Source organism: Phasianus colchicus, chromosome 3, assembly GCF_987193195.1.
Source record: "Phasianus colchicus chromosome 3, bPhaCol1.hap1.1, whole genome shotgun sequence".
Lineage (NCBI taxonomy): Eukaryota > Metazoa > Chordata > Aves > Galliformes > Phasianidae > Phasianus > Phasianus colchicus.
This window is the reverse complement of record NC_143438.1, coordinates 14,727,619-14,751,086: the sequence shown is the minus strand read 5'-3', so window position 1 is coordinate 14,751,086 and position 23,468 is coordinate 14,727,619. Positions and strand designations below refer to the sequence as shown.

Below are 23,468 nucleotides of genomic sequence, written 5' to 3'. Positions count from 1 at the left end.
ATATGGCTTCCTGATCTGTGCTGTTTATTTGGAAGAGATTTTCAGGTTGACACGTTGAGTTTTGAGAAGTCTTCATCAAACACTGTGTATGTGCATTAACAAAGAGATAGTCTTTAATGAGGTATCTTCATTTTTTCCTTGCTGGATTCTTTGTACAAGGTAGCGCCTACAAACACAGTTTGGTCACTGTTGACCTATTTCCTGTGTTTCTGTTCCCCTCTATAAATTGGGAATGACCTCTTTTACATGCAGGATTGGATTGAGTGAGTGTAATAACATATTCTGGAGATATCTCACCTTTTAAATGTTCAGAACCAGAAATAAACACTGGAGCTTTTTCTCCATAGCCCCTGTTGGATCAAACCACTTGCAGGTAAGGCAGCCAAAAAAATACTCATAATTTCGCGGCTCAATCACATGGAAATTACCAAAACCTAAGGATACTTTGTGCAGAGAGGAAAAAAATATATAAGATAGCTGTTTGCCAAGTAAGTTTGCTGATTCTTACTAGGGCCACCAAACAACTGTATCTGAATGACTTGTGCCTGAAGAAGGAAAATACCATTTTCAATGAAGCAGTTAAAGGTCCTATCACAATCCATCCATGTAAGGAAGGGTGTGAGTTTGAGCAGCAACTTCTTTGCTTTTGAGCAGTCGGCTTCAAAGTCAGTAATGCTCTTCAAGTCAATAGGCATTTATGTGTACATTTTCCCTGTGCATAATGGTAAGCTTTGGTTGTAGTGAACAGAGATATGACTTAGTGTGTTGTATAGCAGGGACTGAGGCACAGATCAGCATCCAAGGGGGATCAAACATAGTTTTTCTTGTGGGTTTCACTGATATTTCCTGAAAAGCAGAGGAACGACCAGGAATCTTGGGTTCCAGCCCATCCTTGGGAAAGAGTATGTTGAAGAGAGCATAGCTCATTTCTGTTCATCATTCTCCTCTTCATTTCCCCTAACCTCCTTTTCTCAGATCCAGATATATCTGCCCTGATCTTTCCAGGGCTTTCCTTTTCTAGAACTTGATTAAACAAAGGTTGGGCTCTGCTCAAGCACAATTAGTCTTTGGAAGCCTCAAAGTTTAGGCTTGCTGCTTTATCACTGGATGAATCCCCTATGTTGACCCTGGCCACCCTCTTCTTGGCAAAGATGTCTCAAAGGCTCCTCCTAAGACTCAGAACTCTTGGCAACGGCACTACTACCTCAAGTCAATCCATGATTCATCAGTTATGTGTAGACAATAGAGGCTGTACCTGTTATGCAGGTTTGCTCTAATGTGTGCCTAAAACTTGGTCTGTTCATTTTCAGTTCATGCTCCTCTTGCTCCTTGACTCATCTTCCCCACCACATTCTCCTCACTGAGTTTAATCATAATACTTTGATCTTCAGAGGAAAGAGAAGGGTCATTTGTTGACCAGACAACAAATGCCTGGTGTTAGGCATTGAGCACATTTGCTGTTCTGTTTTTCTTTTTTAGAAAAAGAAAGCAAGAAGTCTACATATGATGCTGGAAACTTCCTGGTCCTACTGCTGCCAATCTACGAAATTCAGATCACTGGCCCAGTGATGATGATCTTCTCACTACTGTCACAGTTGCCTTGAGAAGTTCCCACAGGAGAAGCCAGATAATGTGTGGAAAAGAATAGAGGTAAGATTGGGCCATTATCACCTGTAAGCCACCTGTAAGACACAAGAACTCTGGACACAGAGCTCTTGTGTCCATGCTACCTGTTCAACATGACTTTCTCCAGCTCAAGCTCTCTTCAGACATGGTTTTGCAAGATCTCACCCACAGATGTACATCCTCAGAACAGACTTAGAAATTAGAGAATTGGCACTTTCCATGCCACACTTATTTAGTGGAGAGAACACCTTGATCTCTGTGGCTACCCATCTAACAGCCCCACATAGCAGTAAATTCATACACGCTTTTTTCTTTTTAAAATATATCTGCCAAGAAAGAAAAAAATGAAAGGAAAAAAAGCAGCAATTCCAGGAAGAAGCTGAAGTCTATGAAGTGATCTTTCACTCCCTTCTGCAAAGCTGTTGCTAGTCAGCACCACCACGAATCTATCAGAGTATTTTCGGTAACAAGTTTTTGAAAAGCTGAATTTAAAATAAGAAGTGGGAAGTGGAGAGGGAGGCATGGGGAGTATCTTCAAACCAAATGCCACAATTGCTCACAAGGCACTCTATAATTCAGAACTGGGTACCCTCAGGCACGCTGCGCACACATTTATATTTTCAAGGGAACAGACCCACAATGCAAACACTGTGAGTGGTTTTGCCTTAAGGATCCTGTACGATTTATGCACACGAGAGCTCTTGTCGCTTGTAAGTAGAGGTCAGGAACCTGCCTGGGTGGAGAAGGCAGAGTCAGTGCTTTCCTGAAATCCCTCCTTGTGCCAGGAAATAATCACCACACCCACAGCTACTACATTTGAGCTAAGGTGTTCCAGGGACACAGTCTGTCATATAGGGCACGCCTGTGGAAAAACATTTTATAAACCATATCCCGTTTCTTTAATCTTCCATTTCTTGTTGCTGAAAGAAATGAAAAAAAAAAAAAAAAAAAAATCAAGGTAGTTGCTTGTGAGGGAAAATAAAAGGCGTTTCTGTTCAATATCCAAAAGAAAAAGATCAAAAATAAAACTTCTGATTTTTCACATATTCCAGATTGCTCAAGACAGGGTTTATTTTCACTGGGTTAAATAGCAGGTAATGAAGTCTTGACTGTGGTGGCATAAATCAACTCTTTTGATGGAATAAAGGCATAAGGAGAACAAAGAACAGGCAGAGAGGCTACAATACCAAATGTTACTTGTTAAAATGTAGAACTGGTATTTGTTCCTGGTAGGCATCTTAATCTGTGATTTATTGTTGATTCAAAAATGCTACAACTTTTTATTAGCTCAGAATGGATTTGAAACTACCACTGCTACATAAAATGGCTAATTGTGTTTTATTGCTTCATTTCAAGTACAATTCTATCTTAGTGCCAAACATCAGGCTGAGAAAAATGACGTATTTTATTTAAAATAATTGCAGTGAAAAAAATGGAGTTGGTTTCTTTTGGCTGTCATTATATTACTGAAAATTTTATTGTGAATGAAAATCCTAGATAGTTGTTTCTTGTCGGTATCATCTGTCTTATATCTTCTTAGCTCAGAAAATATCCAGATTTATTTGATTTTTATAGCCTATAAATTCTCCTGAATCTTCAACTTCTCTTTTTTTTGTCTCAGATATGTTTTGAAACTATACGTCTGATACTCTTCTCGTACAAACTTAAAACATCACATCAGGTGGTTTGCCGTTCTGTGCGGTGGCCAGTGGTGTCTGAGAATGAGTAGTCAAAACAGAGGCACAGAGATGTCCTCAGAGCTGTTGCAAAGTTGTGTGTGGAGGTGATCTACACACTAGCCTTTCCCTAATTGCAAATTACCGGGAAATCAATATACAACAATCCCAGTCATCTTCTAAATAAAAACCACAAGTACTAAATAGAGAGAGCTGGGAATAGAACTTTGTTGGTTTTTTTTGTTTGTTTTGTTTTGTTTTTAAAAAAAGCATGGCTTTGCTGCTTGATGGCATGGCCACATGAGGTTGTGGGAGGGCAGCAGACATCTCTTATCCAACTTGGGTATTAGGAAAAGCCAGGAGTTTGACTCAGTGATCCTTATGGGTCCCTTCCAACTTGGCATACACTATGATTCTATGATCCTCTCTGTTTCTTAGCCTTCAAGGGACAACACTGGTCAATCACTCATGCACGCAGCATGCTGTTATGGCTGAGATGAGATACAGTCAATAGTTCCTAGATTCAGAGGACTGAAAGCTGTAGAGAGGCAGTGAAAAGAAAGTATTTGCTGCAATTGATGAATTCAGTAAGGACTGGCATCTCCATGCTAGATTCATGCTCTTGGGAAAGTTAGTGACAAAGACAGGCAGACAGATGCCTGTGTGTGTGTGTATGTATGTGCATGTGCTAGTTGGGTGAAGAATGAGAATCAGGTGGTTTGCTAAAAGCAGAGCTTAAGAGGGTAGTTGGATGCTGTTGGACAGACAACAGACCCTGTGACTATCTGATCATCAGAGGTGGGGAGCTCAGTTTCCATACCTACATGCATGTGTGCTGCAAGCCTCTCTTATTCCAACCTGTTCCTGTGATGTCCAGATTTACAGCATGAAATCCTACCCTGCCTCTGCTGGTATCTTTGTAACAGTGGTGTGAATTGCTGCTCTCCAGTTCCTCATCTACCTTGGAGGTGTTCAAGGCCAGGTTGGATGGGGCCCTGGGACACGTGACCTAGTGGCTGGAGACCCTGCCCACAGCAGGCGAGTTGGAGCTTAATGATTTTTAAGGTCACTTTCATCCCAAGCCATTCTATGTCTCTATGATTTTGTGATATAAGACCTGAGAGTTACAAGGCTTTTCCTAAACTTGGGCGCTGAAGGTACTTGTTCAGGACCTGCCAGTCTCAAGCAGCTGTTTCTAACTGTACTGGATAGAGTCTGTAGTAAGAAATGTTACCTGCTCATCTCACTCTACATGGCTACAAGCATTCTCAGATCCTGCTGAGAGCAATAAGCAATGGAAGAAAATGTCACTAAGACAATACACTGGGGCCCCTGCTCCTGGCTCTGCTCGTCAGATGTGGCAAGTTGTTTAGCAGAGAAAGCTCTGCATGCTCCATGGAACGGAGATAACAGCAGAGGATACTTTGGGGTCATTCTCATTTGTAAAATATTTTGAGATTTCTTGATGACAAGATACTGCATAAATCACTACATTCTATTTTCAAATATGCTAGTTCAGACAGCAGGTTTTGTAGCTAATTTATATTTTGCTTCGTTGCCTGGAGAAATCAAACTCTGCTGAATAACAGTAGTTTAGTGAAATAGCACTGAAGCCAGAATTCATGTATTTCTGCTGCTATTTTTCCTATGGAAGTATGTAACTATAACTAAGCAGAGTCATTCTTTCAAACAGATGGAAGCAATTGTCTTCTGGATAGATGTTACCTTGGCTATATGGTTATTCCTAAAGCTAGGTAGCACCATTTCTACTTTAGTGTGTGATACATGATGTTGGTAGTGTTTTTGAATGTGTGACTGTAACAGGAGGTGTGAAGTACAGTGACAGCTCCAAAATCCACTGAACTTACTCTAAGTCTTTACATTTACTTCACCGGCTATTGAATAGCACCTATAAAACGTAGTTTATTGTATACACTGCATTGTGAACATATTCTGAGTTATTGTCAGTGGCAGTAATGGCAAACAGCTGAGGTAACTTCTGTTCTGGGGGAACTGCTTGCCAGCTATTCCTTGAAAATAACTTTCCCCATTTTTCATTGGGCTTTATATATGTGTGTTTGAACAAAAGTGTTAGGGATGCTTTACATTGCCGGAATCTAGTGAACTGAATTTTCAGGCATTGATACAGAAACATCATATGGTTTTATTTTAGTCTAATAAAATTACGTGGGTGAGTTAGTGTTTATGTCTTTGGCTTGCAAGATGCTGTCCACTTGACATGTCATATGAAGGAAAATAGCTTGGTGCTGTTTCACTCTCTCAGATGATCATTTAGCCGGAAGGGTGGAGGGGTATCTGTTGGTTGGGGTTTTTTAACTGTTAATTGGCTACCAACTGACTAATAAAAATCCAGTACCCTAAAATAGGGACTTAAAAATAGAGCAGCTTGTGGTATACCTAAAATTCAGCTTCTAGAAAAGATCTGCTCCATTTCAGACATTTCTCAACGCTGTCAGATTTTCCACAAGATTTATAATGAATACTTTGTAAAACTCTGGCACCTAAGCTGATGCCAAGCATTTGCAAAGCTCTCCCTGAGGAATTTTCCAGCCAGCCTTAGGGCCCAGGCGTATGAGGTCCCCATGCACTGAGCTCCATGCTCTGACTAACCTGATCAGAAGTGGCTCTGCATCTCACAAAATGAGGCCACAGAATGGAAATCTGGGATAAAATAATGCAGTGGGTTTAAAATGCTGTTTTGATGCTGGGTTTTCATCCTTTTTAGGCTTACACCTGTTCAAATGAGTTGTCCCAGTAGAGTCATGTGGGTGCATCTCAGAGCAGCACTTGGCCTCTGTGGCCTCATTCCATGACTTGAGCTAGAGCTTTGCGTCGGTTGCACAGGGTGGGTCCCAGCAAAGTGGCAGGACTGAAGGCTTATGTTGGCCGCCACGCAAAAATGCTGGATGTTTCCATATTTCAAAGAGTGCTTTGCATAAGCTGTGCACGACGACTATGCTGTGGCAAACCCATCTCTGGGAAGGTAATGTCCTGGCCACAGCAGGGATATTTCTAGCCAATTCCTCAGTGTACTACTGGAGATTCTGCTTGTCCTAACACTGCCTGAAATTAAAGCCAGATGAGAGGCAAAATTTATTCCACCCTTTAGGTGAGGAAAAAATGTATGGTAAAACCTTTTGAGCATTGGAGGCACCTGGGAGAAGGCTGAGGGTTGAGTATTTACTCTATGTCTGCACATCCCGGTTCTGCCAATGTAACGTTTGGATTAAAACAACAGTGCTTCTGTTCACAGCACAGCTTTAGGATGATCCTTGACAAATCAAAAATATTTGGCAGTTGTTGCTTTCTTCTAACATGTTTCCTAAAATTTAAAGGAGTTACACTGGCTGCATTTAGAAGCCAACAGACTTTGAGAGTGATCAAAAGCTTGGAGGAATAAAATCAGAAATACAGATAGACGCATAACGGTCAGATTTCTTTGCGCTGCTTACGGGCATCACTTGAGAGAGAATGTATCATTGCATAAACTGACCCCTTGCCACAGAAAAAGGACACAGTTCTGCTTCAGGTGCATCAGCTGTAAGAGGCACCTGTCATTGAGCCTCTCGCTGCCATCCACGCTGTGTGGCAGCTCAGTGCTGGCTTTACGCAGACAGAAAACATCTGTGACGTGCAGGTTGGCTGAGTGCATGCAGGGAGTTTTAAACTGTGTAGGCTCTGATGTTTTCCTTTACCAGAAAACTGACTTCCTGAGTCCAAACCATTATCCCAGGACTCAGTCATAGCAGTTAGCTTGCGTTTTTGTAGGAGGTTGCCTAGGAGCAGAATCAACACAAACTTTTCGTAACGTAGATGCAAATTAACATGCTTAAATTACAAGCATACTTAATTTCTCTCTAACCAGGGAGGCACTCAAGTTTTTCTCATTAATTTCAGTGGGTGGTGAACACATCTGTAAATATTTTTAGTATCCTAACTTTGGCATCTGTCTATTCTGGTTCCCCATGTAGTTAGTCGAAAGAGAGAGACAAAAAAAAAGAGAGAAAACCCAAAACACACACTCAAGAGCACTTTTCTATAGAATGATCCAGGGCAGCCTCTCTCATTATATACCTGCTAGTTCAAAGCTTCAAGGTTTTGAGGTTTTTTTAATATTGTCAGTGCAATTAAATAGGAAAAGGATTTCTGTATAATAATAAGGCAAAAATTTACTGTACTGTCTAGAGTGTTCCTCCTTCCGCATGCAGAGAAGGGAGAAAAAAGCCCACATTCAGGAGGTAGGAACCCAGTAGGTTTAGGGAAGCATCAATTTTTTTACAGGTTCAAGAGATGAACTTCTGTTTGTGCTTTTAAAAGTTGACTAGAGAAACACTCACTGTAGTGAGTATCCATACTTAGTAAAGCCTGTTTTGCATCCTTTCAGATAATGCTTTTCCTAACTAAGAGACAATTTTGTGACGTAGTATGGTCATGATGACACGAGTGCTATAAAGCAGCTATTGATAGGAATCTGGAACACATAATCTTGTGACTCATAACAGTCTGCCCAAAGCAATGATGAAGGTAAATGCACAGGTTAGCTGAGGGTAGACGTCTCACAGTGTGCACAATGCTGTCCCAAACCTTCTGTTCCATGCCGTGGCATGAGACTGATTTGGGTTTGATGCTGCAGAGGCAGGAGGTGTTCGAGAAGTCCCCTGAGGATGGTCCTTGGGAAAGACTTGAGCAGTTCAGCTGGACTGTGTGCCTGGAAGGAAGCAACATGATATTCCTCCTTCCTTTCTCAAAGGGTGTAGCCCATGCACTCTTGTGAGCACCAGAAATGCAGCTGTGCCCTGTGCTGATTATCAGCTGTGCTAAAGGTTTTCTCCCCATCTCTCACTCCTACTGGGTGAGGAGCAGGCAGGCTTTAGCCCTGTATGACAAGGCTTAGTGTTTCAAGTCAGACATTTCTATTCTACTTAAAAATGTCTATTTAAAATGAGGGCCTTGCTGGCATGCTGTTTGCCAGTCTGTGCAAGTTCTCTTCAGAAGCAGAACATTCAGATCTTCTCCATAGCTCTAATGTGGATTAGGTTAAGACATAAGCAGCAAAGACTAAAATTAACCATGCTTGTTAACTGTCATTAGTTATCACTTATTACAGTGGACCTTGTTAAGTTCTGAAGCACATTCATGATCAGTGCTGTCCAATAATGAGTAGCAACTCAGTCCAATTTCAAAGTAGCAGCAAATCAAGGAGACTAAATAACAATTTAAATCACTTTCTGGCAGAGTAGAAGCTAAATATTAAGAGAGAGTATTGTTTGTGCCTTTGGGTAACCCTATCAGAGGTATTTTTAAAGTATGGTCTTGTTCTTCAGTGTGGTTGTGAGAGAGAGCTGTGATAGGTAGGGACATTTTCCTTTCAGTTTTTTTATTAGTAGAATGATTTGCTAAGATCTATTACCACACTTTGGTGCCGTTAAGGTCATTAAAATAACTAAGGTTGATAGATCATTTTTGGTCTTTTTTTAACATGCATTATCTCAATATGTATGTATCAATAAATATGTGAACATGTATGTATAGAGACAAAAAAAAAAAACAGTTTTTGTAAAAATATGATAATTTTTGCTACTTGTGGCATTCTATACAATCACAGAGAGGAATCCTTACAAGAGCACTTGTAAGTTTTTTAGTATTTCGAGTTCCACACTGATCAGGAAAAGTCAGGAATAAAATAAGATGGGGGATCATAATGGTAGATTCACAAAAAATCTGAAGATGTACGTCAGAAAAGTATTCACTTTTTGCTATTGGCTGAAAAGCAACAGTTACTTAAAACTGAAACTCCTTTGAGTCAGAGGTCCAAAAAATATCAGTGACTTGTTTCCTAAGTAAGGGTACAAGTAGGAGGGGACCTTGTAGGAAAGAACTGAATTAAAATCCACCTTAAAAATCAAATGGATAATAACAGAGAGCCTAAAAGGAATGAGCATAAAGACTAATCAGACAAGAAAGCAGCAGTCTGGAGGTCAAAGGGCATAAAGAAAGTAAGAATTGCCAAAAGTCAAGCTGTGTTGGACCTTAAAAAGGAAATAAAACTAATACAAAAAAAAAAAAAAAAAAAAATCAGCCATCTAAATAGGAATTGAGCACAAAAGGAAAAAAGGAACTGCCATGCAGTAGTCCAGGGTGGAGATTAATTATTATTTTTCCTAAGTCTGATATACGGTGCCTTTTTTTCTTTATTCACAAAGTCGTTGACAATGGAGAGCCGATATAGCCAGAGAGAATTACTCCTATGGTGACAGAAGCAGAACTCACATACGCTACATCAAGCTTGTATTGAAGGGAACAGGTTAATCTCCACCTCAGACATACTGAGGAAGCAGCACATCAAATCACCAGTTCATTACAAAACGTCTCTCCTGGATACTTAAGACAGAGAAGATGACTGAAGAACAGAAAACATATCCATTTCTCAAACTGGGATAAAAACTGAATATTTTGAGGTCGTTTACTTTGCAACAACCTGCAAGTCTGTAGAACAAATGTTGCAGGAAAGAATAAAGATAAGCAGAAAAATGGAAAATGTCGTTTTCAGACTGGTTTGGTCATAGTCTGATCATGCCAGACTAGTATAATATCTTTCTCTAACACGACTGTTTTCTCTAGACAAAGGAAATACAGTGTTCCCAATTTCAGTAAAACAGTTGGTTTGGTGCCATGTGAGAAAGTGTCTGCTTAGCTAAGGAAAAGGAGGATTAGTAGAAAAACTGTAAGATGGGTAGAAAACTGGTTAAAGCAGAGATGACAGCAGTCTGTGTCGAGAGAGGAAGTATTGAGCTGGAGACAGGCTATTAATGGAGTTCGTCAAGGGCTGGTTTTGGCTCAAAAAGTAGGAGTGGGCTTATGAAATGTGTTGATGACACAAAGTTGGAAGGCCCTGACAATTCAGAGGAGGACTAGAATACCATGCAGAGAGAATTGGATGACCCTGAGGACAAAAGTAATGGAAATGGAATGAAAGCGAATAGCACAAAGTGCAAAATCCAGCCCTTCAGAACGAGTAACAAGAATTTCTGTTTGAGAAACACATCTGGAAACAATGGAGGAGAAGATGGTATACCCGACTATACCAGTTAATTGTAGAACAACTGTGATCTCCAGGCTGGATGCGATCACGATCTTAGGGTGCAATAAGTGAAATATTTCTGTGACGTGTATAAGACAATTCAAGGCTTCATCCGTGGTGCAATATATGGTTTCAATGACCCGCGTGCAAAGAAGAGGTATTTAAGATGACACACATTTGCAAAATGGACAAGGAGATAGAGAACCGACTTCAAAAGGATTGTAGACACAAAAATGCAGCGTGAAGTCTGTGAGTGACCCAGTATGAGAAATGAAAGCTTGCAGTCACATCAGATGGAACAGCTAGACTGAATTGCAAAGCAAAATGCAGCTTTGTTTTTCCCAGGGCTCCAGCTAGCGGTGGCATGGTGTGGCTCTGCTCTCTAGAGGCCACGCTGCCCAAATGAAGTTAATTCATTAACTCCAGTAACTGATGTACTAGAAGCAGTTATATTGCTTCTTTGTGTACATTGGTTCGTACAGGCTGAAGCGAGTTTCCACAAGAGACTGTGGGAATGATATGGATATAACATCCATGTATTCAGGCTGGAAATCAGATTTCTAACAGTCAATACAGTCAGATATTGGAATAACAGGAAAACACCTTTCCCAGGCATTTAGGCTGCTTAAATAAGCTGGAGAGATGGCAAAAGAAAATGTATCATAGCAAAGGACCGGACTCAGTCACCTGGAGGCTTCTCAATCCTAATGCCTATCAAAAAAATTTAACATCAGCTTTGAAGCCAGCAAAGCTACTCTTCTGCTCTGCAACAGCTAATAATTAATTTGTTTTCATTTTGTAAGATTTGTTATCCTGCTCCTTTATATACCTTATTTCCTGAGTGACTAAACATCCGAGTAAGTGACAAATAACAGCACTAACAGATGAACAAGCGCAAGTGTGAAATAAAGGGAGCAAAAAATTATGGAGAGAAGCATTTAGCTTTTACTCAGATAAGTATATTAGAACCAGAGAACAAACAGTGAACCCAGGCTGACCTCACATAATTCATCGGAAATTCTTTTCCCTAAGACAGTCAAGGAATGAGTTAGACTTGAGAGGAACCAGTTTGTCCCCACTCCGGGGAGTGGTCTTTCTCCCAAGGCATCTATTGGACCTCTTTCACCATACATCCAAAATTGAGCCCAAAGCCCTATCATGCAAAGAGACAGCTCACTAGGAAACACACACACTCTCTCCTGTTGCAGATGCCTCTCTTCTGAGTGCTTATTGTGCCAGATGACTATGCTGTTGTTAGCCCTGTTTGTCTTGACCACCTATCTCTTGAAGGAAACTTGAACTGGCTACCTTAACCCTAACAAACTCTGAGTGCACAGGGATGCACTGTGCAATAAATAGGTTTAGTATGAGACAACAACTTCTGATCTACTTTTTTTTAGTTCACAAGCTGCACACCTATAGTCAGAAGGAAGTTTTTCCATGTCATATTGTATATTTGTCTACTGGTTTATAGGAAGGCTGTCTAGCAGTCTTGTTGGATGGCTAGCTCTGTCCTCTGTAATTCTGAAAATGGCATCCAGGTCCTGTGCTGATACCACCCATAGAACTATCCTTCAGTGACTTTTCAGTAGCTGTTTGGATTTCACTGTTCCATGTGGTGAGATGCTTTCCTTATACTGCACCTGCAGTGAAACCCCTAGGAGCTACTAACGGTATACATACTTCTTCATGCTTGGATATTTTCTCATGCTGTGACTTTATAGGTTAGTTTCCAGAGGGCAACACATGCTAGGAGAATTGGCACCAACCCTCAGACTTCAGACAATAGCTGGATGTCCGAATTTACAGTTAATTCTCTGCTCCCTATCTATCTATTAATGAAATGGTTACTAACAATTAAGCCATGGTTGACATCATATTGTTGACCAGTGATTTCATTGCTTCATTAATTGCAAGCATCTGAGATAAATGGAACAATGCTGAGGGACTAAAAGAATATCTCCAGTCCATACTCAGGACATGATTCTTGCTAAAGATATCATTATCTATCCAGAAGTACAAGTATTTTTCTACTGGAGTTCTTACAATACATCTCCATGAGTGAGACAGTGAAGTCTGTCTTGCCATTCTATGCAAAGTGAAATGACAACTCTGGAAGCTCAGTTATAAAAGAAACAAGCTGTCAGATTGGAAGCAAACTGTGCCTGGCTTTTGTGCCTTCTCTCAGATCTTATGCCTTGTCTGATATAGATCTAGGTCTCACTGCATCTGTTTGGAAAATAAGATTTCAGTTAGACTAAAGATAGCACAACTGCGGTGCTATAAGTCAAGAAAAGGAAAAAAATATCAAGAGCTAAGTAGATCTTGCAAGCCTCCAGCTGACACCTTGTTCCCATTATACAGTATTTATGTGTAGCATTTATAATGGGAGACAGCATTTCGGCTTTGGGAAAAAAAAAAAAAAAGCTGGAAGTTGTGCCACAGAATAAATGCTCGGAGCTGATTTTCAACTTGCCTTTTAACATGGTGCAGATTTTATATATTATGCGCCTGTAGAGCTGTACAGTGAGTAATAGTGTCACAGTATAATATCAATTGAAAATCACTGTGAGGTACATCGGAACAGTAAATGAAGACCATTCGAAGTGTTCAGATCTTCACCAGTCAGAAATTATCAGTCCAAGCAAACACTGTACCACATTCTCAATTTAATTTTTGTTCAAGCTGCAAATGTGTGTTCTGCTTCTTGTAATGCTGTGCTTACAGATCTTTTTTCACCTGTATGGTTTTCCACAGAGCCTTGAGGTACGGCAAGGAAAGCCATGTGCTCAACCTCTTTTCTGCCAGGCTAAATTTCTTCAGACAGATGTCCCTTTCCTTTTGGAAGAACCTGGAGTCTAACAAGAAGAAAATAAATGGGCAGGAAAAAAAAGTATTTAGCTTAGCAATTCATTGTGGATTAGTTGCATATGTAGTAAACTGAGCGCTCAGTTTTAACTTTAAAATATTTGCGTATGGATGAAGTCTCACTGTGAAGGGACTTGAATATCCTTGCTGTGATGTGACTGGAGTGCTCCACTCCACTGTCTCCTTGGCAGAAGTCCTGAGGCAGCTGGACTTCGTGTGGTCTTGAATTATCTCAGAAGCACCAAAGTCAGTTCTTGTCTGTCAGATCCATAGGGCAGCACTCTGTAAAGGGAAAAGTCTTCCACCAAAAGAAATAAATATGAGCAACATCTTCTCAATATTTATGAAGTTCATAGGCAGTATATATAAAATTAACTGAGCAAGGAGGACTTTTGCTCCAATGACAGAAAGTGCCTCAGGCTCACCTTCTACACTGACACAATCCAGATGAGGTCTAGAGCAGCCTTCAGGCTGTACTGTTACCCTTTCCACGTCTTGTTTACAGAACCAGGAACTGAGAGTCTGGAGGAGGCAATACTGTCTCCTCCCTGCTCACATTCGAGCATAACATCGCTCCACAATCCTCTCACTTTCAAATATTCTATTCACATGGCTCAAGGAGTGATGGGACTGACTCTATCAGTTGTCTACCAGTTCTTGAAGGCCTCTCAGAGCTCAATAATCCTCCATTCCCTGTGTGAATAACTGGCAGAGGGGAGACGGTGGGCTAGAGGAAAGAGGAGATTTCAGTTTGACAGCCAGTGAGTGCAAGTGTTGAGAGTAAAATATATCAAATGTTACTGTGGATCCAGATTCTGAGCATCTTAAAGCTCAAAGGATTTTAGCCCGGACCTTTACATCATTCAAGGTAATGTGAAAAACTTGTTTCCTAAAGGGAATTTTAATAAGGCTAATAAATATAACCAGTTTTGGAAGGTAAAAAAAAAACACTGATCTGACTCTTGTCATGGCTGAATCTGATGGCACCCACTGATTTCAAGGTGCATGGGTCAGCATGGCCTTGGATAAAAGTTAAATCAGTCCAGGACTGGCCAGGACTCATCAGTGGTATACCATCCTCTGTGTGGGGACTGGGTAGTTTGGAGACTGGAGTCTCAGTTTTGACTGCTAAAATAATTGAATTTCAGAAAGTTTTAGCTGCATTTTTCTTCATACAAGTAGCTCCACAGTACAATGAACCATAGAACCGTTAAGGTTGGAAAAGACCTCTAAGATCATCAAGTGCAACCATCAGCCCATCTCCACCATGCCCACTTAGATGTCTCTCATGTGCCACATCCACACATTCCTTGGTTGTACGTGCAGATGGACTGGATGATCTTTGAGGTCTTTTCTAACCTTAATGATTCTGTGATTCCAATGACAGTGATTCTATACCTCCCTGGGCTGCCTATTTGGATGTCTTACCAGTCTTTCTGAGAACAAATTCTTCCTAATATCCATGGTTTTCTGCTTATGGTTATGGATACTATGATTCTTCACACATCTTTGAGATACATGTTTTTCAGTGCAAACTCAAGGCTTTTTTTTGTTTACCTCTTACTGATTTCACACATGCCACAGAAAGTCCTTAGTTTGTTAATAAGGCTCTTTAAGTGTTTATGCTTTTGTTGTAACCTGTCACAGTTTGGTTTAGTGAGTATGTATTGTGGTACTACTATATATTGCATTGCCATGGCCTTCCTATGAAAATGACAGAGGACTTTGTCTCTGAAGGCCATTAGCAATGTAATATGAATAAATAAGCATACAAACAGGCAGTTCTGCAGTTCCTTACCCTCGAAGCTGACTATTTGAGCCTTCTTTTTCTTAAATGACTCTTCTTAGCTGTTACATGGGTGGGTGGACAGATGTTTGCAATTATGTCCATATATGTGGTCCACAGGTATGCCAGAGCTGAGGAATCTGGCGCTTTGTTAAATATTTTCAAGTAACCAGCTGCCGCATTTCTCCATGCAGCCAAACCACACCAAATGGAAATGTACTAAAAGAGATGGGTAAAGTGAAGTACTTTTTTAAAAACAGAAAAATGACTCATACTCATAAAATATAATTACTGTAGTAATTCTTTAAATATACTGACCAACGACTGGGGGAAATTTCAATTGACCGTTCATCAGAGTAATTTTTGCTTCATCTACCAGCAGGCTGGAACTGGAAGGGAAGTTGAAAAGCACCCATGCATCTGTGGACGAGGGGATCACAGCCTGTGGCAGAGCACCTCAGGTACACTTCTCATGGAGCTATGTCATGCGCCAAGTTTGCAGTCACCTGTGAGCAGTGGCAGGCTGGGATCGAGCTTTCTTTCAGTAAATATTCTTTACCAAGTTGTGGTGCTCAACATTCAGTCGTGAGGTATTCAGAAAGACAGATATGTTATGAAATAAGGAAAGTGGAAATTCCCGGATTTTATAAATAACTCCTAAGTATACACTGATGACATACTTTCAATTTTGCTGGCATTACAAGTTGCTGTGTAATTTTTTTCCATTATCTCGTGATGGTTCATAGCCCACTGAGCTATTTTTGGGAAGCTACCTAAGAAGAGGTGACACATCAGTCCTATATACTGAAATGTAACTGTTACTTTGCACTACTCTCAGCATCATTTGCCATTGTACTGTGGCAAAAGGTGCTTTGTCTACCCTTTCTACTATAGAGCAGGTAAAAAGCAAGCGTAGAAAATGCAACCAGATAGGCAAAAAAGAAAGTGGAAACAATTGATGACAGCTGAGGTGCTTTCATGTTTCACATGTGTGCGTGTATATATGAGCATGCATGTACTGCCTGTGTTATGCCAGGCTCTCAAAAGAGCCCAGAGTCCAGTAGCTGTTATCCAGCCTCCAGAGAGCAGGATTTATGTGCCTGTGGTTTTGTTTGAGAAGCAGACAGAGAAGAGTCTGTGTATGCTGCATTTTATGCTGTGAGGAATTATAGTTGTGGAGCATTGTCGATTCAATAGATAGTTGCTGAACAAAACTTCAGCTTGTCAGGAAGTGGGTGACGGATCTGTTTTCTTTCTTTTCAAAATAAGCTATTAGGAAATTGTCTTCTTCCTGTGCACTTTAAAAAATGTGTAGAAGTTGATATCAACATGCAGTACTAGTGCATAAGACTAGACTGACAGATCCAGAAGTGGAAGGCTAGCATTCTGTATTTGGCTTCCTGAGCCTGCACTGTCAGCGGCAAAAAATACAGGTATCCAGAAGACACAACCCGCAGATTTATACAGTCTGCACACCTAGCTGAAGCAGGATCCATTTATTTAAATTATTTTTCTTTCCTTTTTTTTTTTTTTTTTAATCCAGGACTGGCTTTATTAGGCACCCAAATTCCTGGACCCAGCTCCCTAGTTGAGCTCAATTTATTGAACTTTCATTCCTAAGCCATGACATTTTGCGTAGGAGTCTTTGGACTATTCCCATAAATGGTGTCATTCCCAATAGCACAAGTGAGCTGTTTCAGGTGACTCTAAAGAGTGCTTGGTAATATAAATTTGCACCACCAACACCAGTGGGAATTTTTAAAATTGTCTTTAACAGCATGAGGATTCCTCCCATTCTGACAATGAGGTTCTATTTTATTGTGAGGTATAGGTCATTGTACTTAGACAGATCATATCATATAAATATGATATATTTAAATCTGTTAAGGGTCTAAGGAAACAATCCAGATTTAAAAAGGTTTTTTAGATAGATTATGTACTATAAATGTACCATTGAGGGCAATGAGTACTGAATTTGTGTGTCCTCCAAGTGATTTGATCTTTTAAAACTGATGCTTATTATGTTGTCTGGCTAGCTACCCAAAAGTCACTAGTCTCAAAGACCTAAGCCAAACATACTTCAACAAAAAGTTTAAAACTGAAAACATTGAAATAAATAATTTTTAATGCATTGAAAACATTATAAATCTTTGGGAAGTAACCTGCATTGCCTTTAAGAAGTTCCTATCATTACATGAGACATCTGAAAGTGTTTGGGATGCAACAATGCAAAACAAATAGTATTACTCACTTTCATTTCAATCTTGGTACGAATACAAAATCCTACACTGAATACTCCAGAATTTGCAGAAACCACAGATGGTGAAAATAGGGCTTGAGGGAAAATGCTTTGCAATGAAACAATGACAAAATGACAAACAACACTCCCACACCACAGAACTATAATAAAGAGATTTGATGGTGTGTGCTGATGAAGCTGACATTTTGTGGCAAAGAACAACACTATGTTCCACTCTTTCTGGTACTTTTTTTTTCAAGTGTAGTTGCGTGGGAAGAAGTTCCCCTTGGTTCCAGTTTTTAAGTGTAACATCAAAAACATAACAGAACTATGTAAGCACCAGTACTTTTTCAAAAGTTGTCTTAGAAAATAAGCATTGAGATATTATAAATACCCAGTAGACGCTCTGCGCTGCAGGAATTGCCACGTCTTCAGAGCCTGTACAAAACTGCACACTCTTCACTGCCTATAGTAAGGGTAGCTTTCACAGTTTATCATAAAACTCTCAGTAGTTTTGTTTCATTTGGGGTTCTCTAACAAACCTACATGTTAGTAAAATTTCCACTGAAACATGAGATGTAAAGCCAAACAACAAATAATTGCATTTTATTTTCCTAATTTCCATCTATATCAAGTTATTTGCATAAACTCTCAAATGTACTCTGCTTTAAAATAACAAACAAAAAACTGAGTAATGGAAGCCATATCAAAGAATTATCCTCTAAAATATTTCCATTTGAAGCTACTTCTGAAAGCAAAACCATTTTTATTTATGGTAGTATGGGCCTGATTTTTCCACACATACCATGAATGGTGCTTGAGGTTACATTACCACACTTATGTTACACGCAAGAGGAAGATCTGGTCCGCGTGCAACCTCATGAGCACTAAGAGGCCTGTGTTCCCTTCTAGGCAAACACTGGGACAAGAGGACACATACGTATGAGGTTGTATACTGCATCCCAGTGTCTTGCCTGTAAAATGGGAACCAGTCTTCTGGGTGCTAGGAGAATAAGAATCCACTGATGTGGGATGTGGTAAAGAGAAATTTCATACAGGTAACCACACGCAAATGTCACTATCAAAGTCACCCAGCATTTCAGCAGTTTCTGTTTAGACAGGTACAAGTTTTTCATAACAAGTAAAATCTCTCTTTTTTCATGGTCAGCATGGGTGAATTTTGTAGAGAGTATCTGGTAACACCCCACGACAGGGACTCACTTGGGTGGAAGATCCTGCTTTGGTTTTATGGATCTTGGTTATCTCAAAAAGGATCTGAAGGATCTGGCATCTTACAGCAGTTGCAGTAGGTGCAGGGTTTTAGATAGCATAGCCTGCATATTGTGTTTTCACTTGCTTATTTTCTCAAATGCTTGAGAAGTGTAAGTGAAGTTACCTTCCTAGAATATGCTTTTCTACATTGCCAGTACCATAATAGAGGGGCAAATCCAGTTGCTGCAATAATACAGAAACAAAGAGTGGAAGAGAATTTTAAACAGGAGATGGAAAAAAAAAAAAAAAAAAAAAAAAAAAGAGGATCCCTGATGAAAGAGGTGAGCAAAAGCCCAACTATTCCAAATTGGACCAGCCAGCTCTGCACTCTAGTCACTGCCTCTGGGAGCTGCTTACCCTCTCGGCAAATATCTCCCTGGCCTGGGTCATCTGGGTGAGGAAAAACATACACTAAGATGTCTGAGACCCCTTTGCAAAAGGAGGAAAAAAACCTCCTTCTTGGACAGCTTTTTGGAAAGCCATAAAATCAAATGCAGTTCATAACACATGCTGTGTGATCAAGCAGAGCTTCCCCTTGCTTGCCAAAACTCTGCCCAGGGACCAAGAGCCTTTTAAAAGCTGCCTGTGGTATTCTAACATTTGCTTTCATACACACTAAAATAGATTATTCTGAGGAAACTAACCCAAAACATTTATGCATTTTAATATATCATATTTCTGATTACTGGTAATTGCATTAGATTTCTAAGAAAATTCTGCCCCATCTCTTCAGCCCTCTTATTTATCAGTTGCTTTATTAAAAATCCTGTGGTTTTTTTGATGACCTGTTTCCTCATCAAAACCTTGGAAGTCTCAGATGATTACAGCATCCCAGCCTTCTCAAACAAAGCTGTCCGCCAACATAGCAATTAATTAACCTTGCTGACCAGCCATGCCCTTTTAAATGTTTCTTACATTCAAAATTATATATAAAATGAATACCTGATGATTCATTGTGCAAAGGGAAATTTGCATTATTGCCTGCTTTAGTCAGCAACTTTTAAGCCTTACTGCTTTCTTTATGAGGCAAAGAAGTAAAAGCAACATAAGCTCATATCTAAATACATAAATCAATCTTGTGCCTGCCAGGTAGTTAGCAGTGATGAGGCTTTGTTGGATAACTATCTGACGTCTTTCCACAAGGAACACTTCCTCTGGTAGAACATCCTGTCCAGACAGCAAATACAATGGGAAAACAAGACCACTGTGAAAGATGCAGAGATTCAGGAAAACTCAAGTCTAATGAATCCATGAGCATGCGTATCTGACCTGTATTACCCCAACAAGAAAGTGTTGTGATAAATATAGCTCTTATATATTCAGAGCCCGCTGGCAATTATCATTCAGTCTGATATATGGTTGTTTACAATACGAGTAGACCTGCTTGTTTGGGAGACTGACCTTGGAAGACATTCCACCATGACAACCAGAGGAGGAGATTTAGGAGGTCATTAAAGCCTTTTACACCTTAGCCAGTTTAACAAATGAGCCCCCGCAGATGCTCACACGCATAAAACTCAACATATCCTGTCTAGAAATAATACGTACCATGTTTGTTTACAGAAAACTGATGGACATCCTTGTTAGATTTAAGACTAACCAATTTCATATATATCAATTCCAACAATTAATTTCACTGTCTCTAGTCTTTTCTATGTAACACCTTCAAAAGAATAATGCAGTCAGCACTGCTGTTTTTTAGAACTGAACGGATTTTAAAAAATGAATATTTGCAAATGTTCAGGTTTTTTTTCCTCCACATTGTTTTATTTCAATGACAACAGACTTGCCATCCAGTAGGTATGCCTAAAATCTGTAAGAAAAAATACAATAATTTAGATGCACCAGAACTGAGAGGGATATGAAAAAAAAAAAGTTTGTCTTCAAAAATGGCTATATTTCATCTAGAGCCACAAGTATGGTAGTGCATCAATTATTCAAAAAAATTGATGAAAGAATAAGTTAAAGTTGTTTGTGACCCATAACTGTGCGTGCTTGTATTGTAAAGACTGGATTTCCTTGAACCACAGAACTTTTTTCCTGGGTTCTGGCAGTTAAATGCAAAAAAACCTTGTGGTTTTACAAAGAAAGGATTGTGGTGCAATATACACATCTCAAAATATATTTCATTTTCAAAGTCCTGGACTAAAAGCTTGTAGTACAGCAGAAGAGTAGGGAGGCCAACTGTACAGCAGTAGTTCATGCTAAGGACTTTTATCATGTTTCCTTGAATGAGAAACCATTGCTGGGCAAGCATCTTTCTGTTGAAGAATGCATGGGTTCCCCTTCAATTGAATTACCACAGGACACGGTCCAGAAATACTAGAGTTTTTCACAATGCCAAAAAACTAAGTGGAGATGTTGAGACTCAAATTGGCATGAGGGAAATATCTGGCTAAGAAATGTGTGTTTCTAGGGGGCTGTCAGGTTCAAATAAAATTCTAGGAAATGAATGTGGATTGACAGCATGACTGATTTCTCTTCATTTCAATAAACGTAAGTTTGAAATCAGTCTTACCATGATAAATCTTATATGTATAAACATTTCTAACCCATATTTTATTAATACAGCTGGAGGACTATCCAATAAAGTAAAATATTTTGCCTTTAAGATACTTCTTATGCTGGAGCACTTTACAAACCATATGTTATTTCTACAGCTTCCCTCGCTCTTGGATGTGTTCATCACACTGAACCCACAGCCCCATGTGGGATGCAGAGTAATGCCCATTGCATATGTACCAACGAAGTTATAGACGTCAAGAGAGGTAAGGAACACCTTGCTTGTTGACAAAGTTGAACACTTGTATTTCACTGGTATTTTAAGGTTCACCAAGTTGGTTTTTTTGGAGTTAAAATTGGGCAATTTGATTGGCATCCAAATGGTTCTTAAAAACAGCAGGTATGTTAAAGAGCAATTCATGCCACTCTTACTTCAAAACTAAACTAATATTTCAGTAGGAGGAAGCTGTAATTCCACAACATAACCAATGGTGGGCTGATATTCTTCTCACGTAGAAGTGAGAACTAGAGGGTGAGTCCATCTGAGTGTGACCCAAGCACTGTCACCAAATGCACTTTGCATTTAGAGAAAAAGCACTATGAACTGCTGAGCACTTCTTCCTGCATGTGCTGGTTTTCAGCTCCCAGGGCTGCCAGTGTGAAACAAGGGCATCACGTTCCACATGTTGTATTTATTCAGGCCTATATAAGACAAACTAGGACTTTTGGTAGAGATGGCAGTGGACCAGTCTGCCTGATCCATCCAACCAGCCAGTGTGTAACAGTACTGCTCAACAGGAAATAGAATGGTAGAAAATAGGTGTCACAGCATTTCGAAGGATGTTGGAATGGCCCACAAACAGCAAAATGCAGACGAAGCAACCTTGTCAAAATAGAGATCTTTGCAATTCTAGCAGAGTCCAAGCTAGCACTGAAGGTAGCCATGAGCTGAAGGAGATGGGGAGGTGTGCAGAAGCACAGCAGCCCCATCTTTCCCTGGCACAGAAAGTGAACCATACTTGTAATATGGAGGCTCATTTTTGCCTCTCTTCTCTATAAAAACTCCAGTCCCTGCACTAGGGACAGACTGTGGAAAGTACCAAACTCCCAAGCCTGCAAAATGACTATTTCAGAGGAGTGAAGAAAATAGGTGCTTCTGAAAATCCCAGTCAATGGTCTTTTGTGCATGGAGATGTCTAAATGGCAGAGGAAATCTGGCTCTTAGGTGATTAAGCCACCTTCTACTGACAGTTAAGTATTCAAAATGAAACAGTTTATTAGGCATCAGCACTCAGCTCCAACTGTGTTCATAAACCAGAGCATGGCTGGTTTCACTAGATCAGCCTATGGTAAATGTATGAAAATGTGCTTCTTGGCTGAGAGGGGAGCAGCACAGACTAAGGATTAGGCCACAAGACTGAGATAGGGCTGTGGGTTCTGCCTCTGGTTTGGCTCTGGCTGCAGTGCAAATCTGGGCAAGTCAGTTCATCCCCTTGTGCTTCCTGGTTGGAACCTGTAGGCACTACTGTAACACGAATAATAATAGGCAGCCATTTATAGTAGTTACTGCTAAATTACAAATAAATTATTAGAAGGTTCTTCTAAAATCTTGTTTCTGTTTCTGATCACACGTTTCTGAAAATAATCTATAATTTTGTGAGTATTACAGAAATGGGGAAATAAAAGAGTGAAAATAGTTAAAGTGCTTTGAGGTAAAATACTGTGTTTCCCTTATGTAAAGAATACCAGTATTTTTACTGGCTTTCAGACCAAATGTGAAGAAAAGCCAAACACAGAAGAATTACTATATGCAAAACATCAAGAGCAGTACACAAGAAGGTGTGTGGGAGATATCCTGCATATATTAGTTGGCAAAATGGATTTCTGCTGAGCCGAGCTTCTTAATAAGAATTACTCATTGTCTGCAGCTTGGACAACTTGCAACATCATGAAAGTGCGTGTATTCATAACAGATGACTCTGAGGTAATGGAAGCAATTAATTCCTGTGGGGCCTTACATTTTTCATAGCCCACATTTACATGAGATGTGTCTATTTGCAAGGGAAAACAGTCACTGGGGTCAACTAAGGGGTCAAATAAATAAATAAGATTGGATGAGGTCTGTGTTCTGCCAGCCTTCTTCAGGCAGGGAGTGTTACTTAAAATTTGCCAATGTTCCTTAAGAATAAATGAAAGACGTGGTGGAACTATGAATGAGGAAGAATGGGAGATCCTAACTGTCGTAAAATGAAAAATAATTATATATGTTAAAATTATATTGTTTTCTTTATTCACAGTAATGGCAAGTGGTATTTTTACATTAGTAGAATGATTTTGAAAAAAAAAAAAAAAAAGAGCCAAAGGATGATTTCTTTTACTTTGAATACATTTTTAGTA

General features: G+C 39.8%; 1 long non-coding RNA gene across 1 annotated transcript in view; it reads left to right on the top strand.

Annotated features, from left to right (window-relative positions):
- Positions 1–22,626, top strand: part of LOC149918420 (uncharacterized) — a 74,833-nt gene extending 52,207 nt beyond the window's left edge. The window contains exons 4-6 of the long non-coding RNA XR_016465441.1: positions 1,480–1,650; positions 15,438–15,519; positions 21,230–22,626. This is a non-coding gene — a long non-coding RNA (uncharacterized LOC149918420). The remainder of the gene's footprint in view (positions 1–1,479; positions 1,651–15,437; positions 15,520–21,229) is intronic.
- Positions 22,627–23,468: the final 842 nt, after the last annotated feature.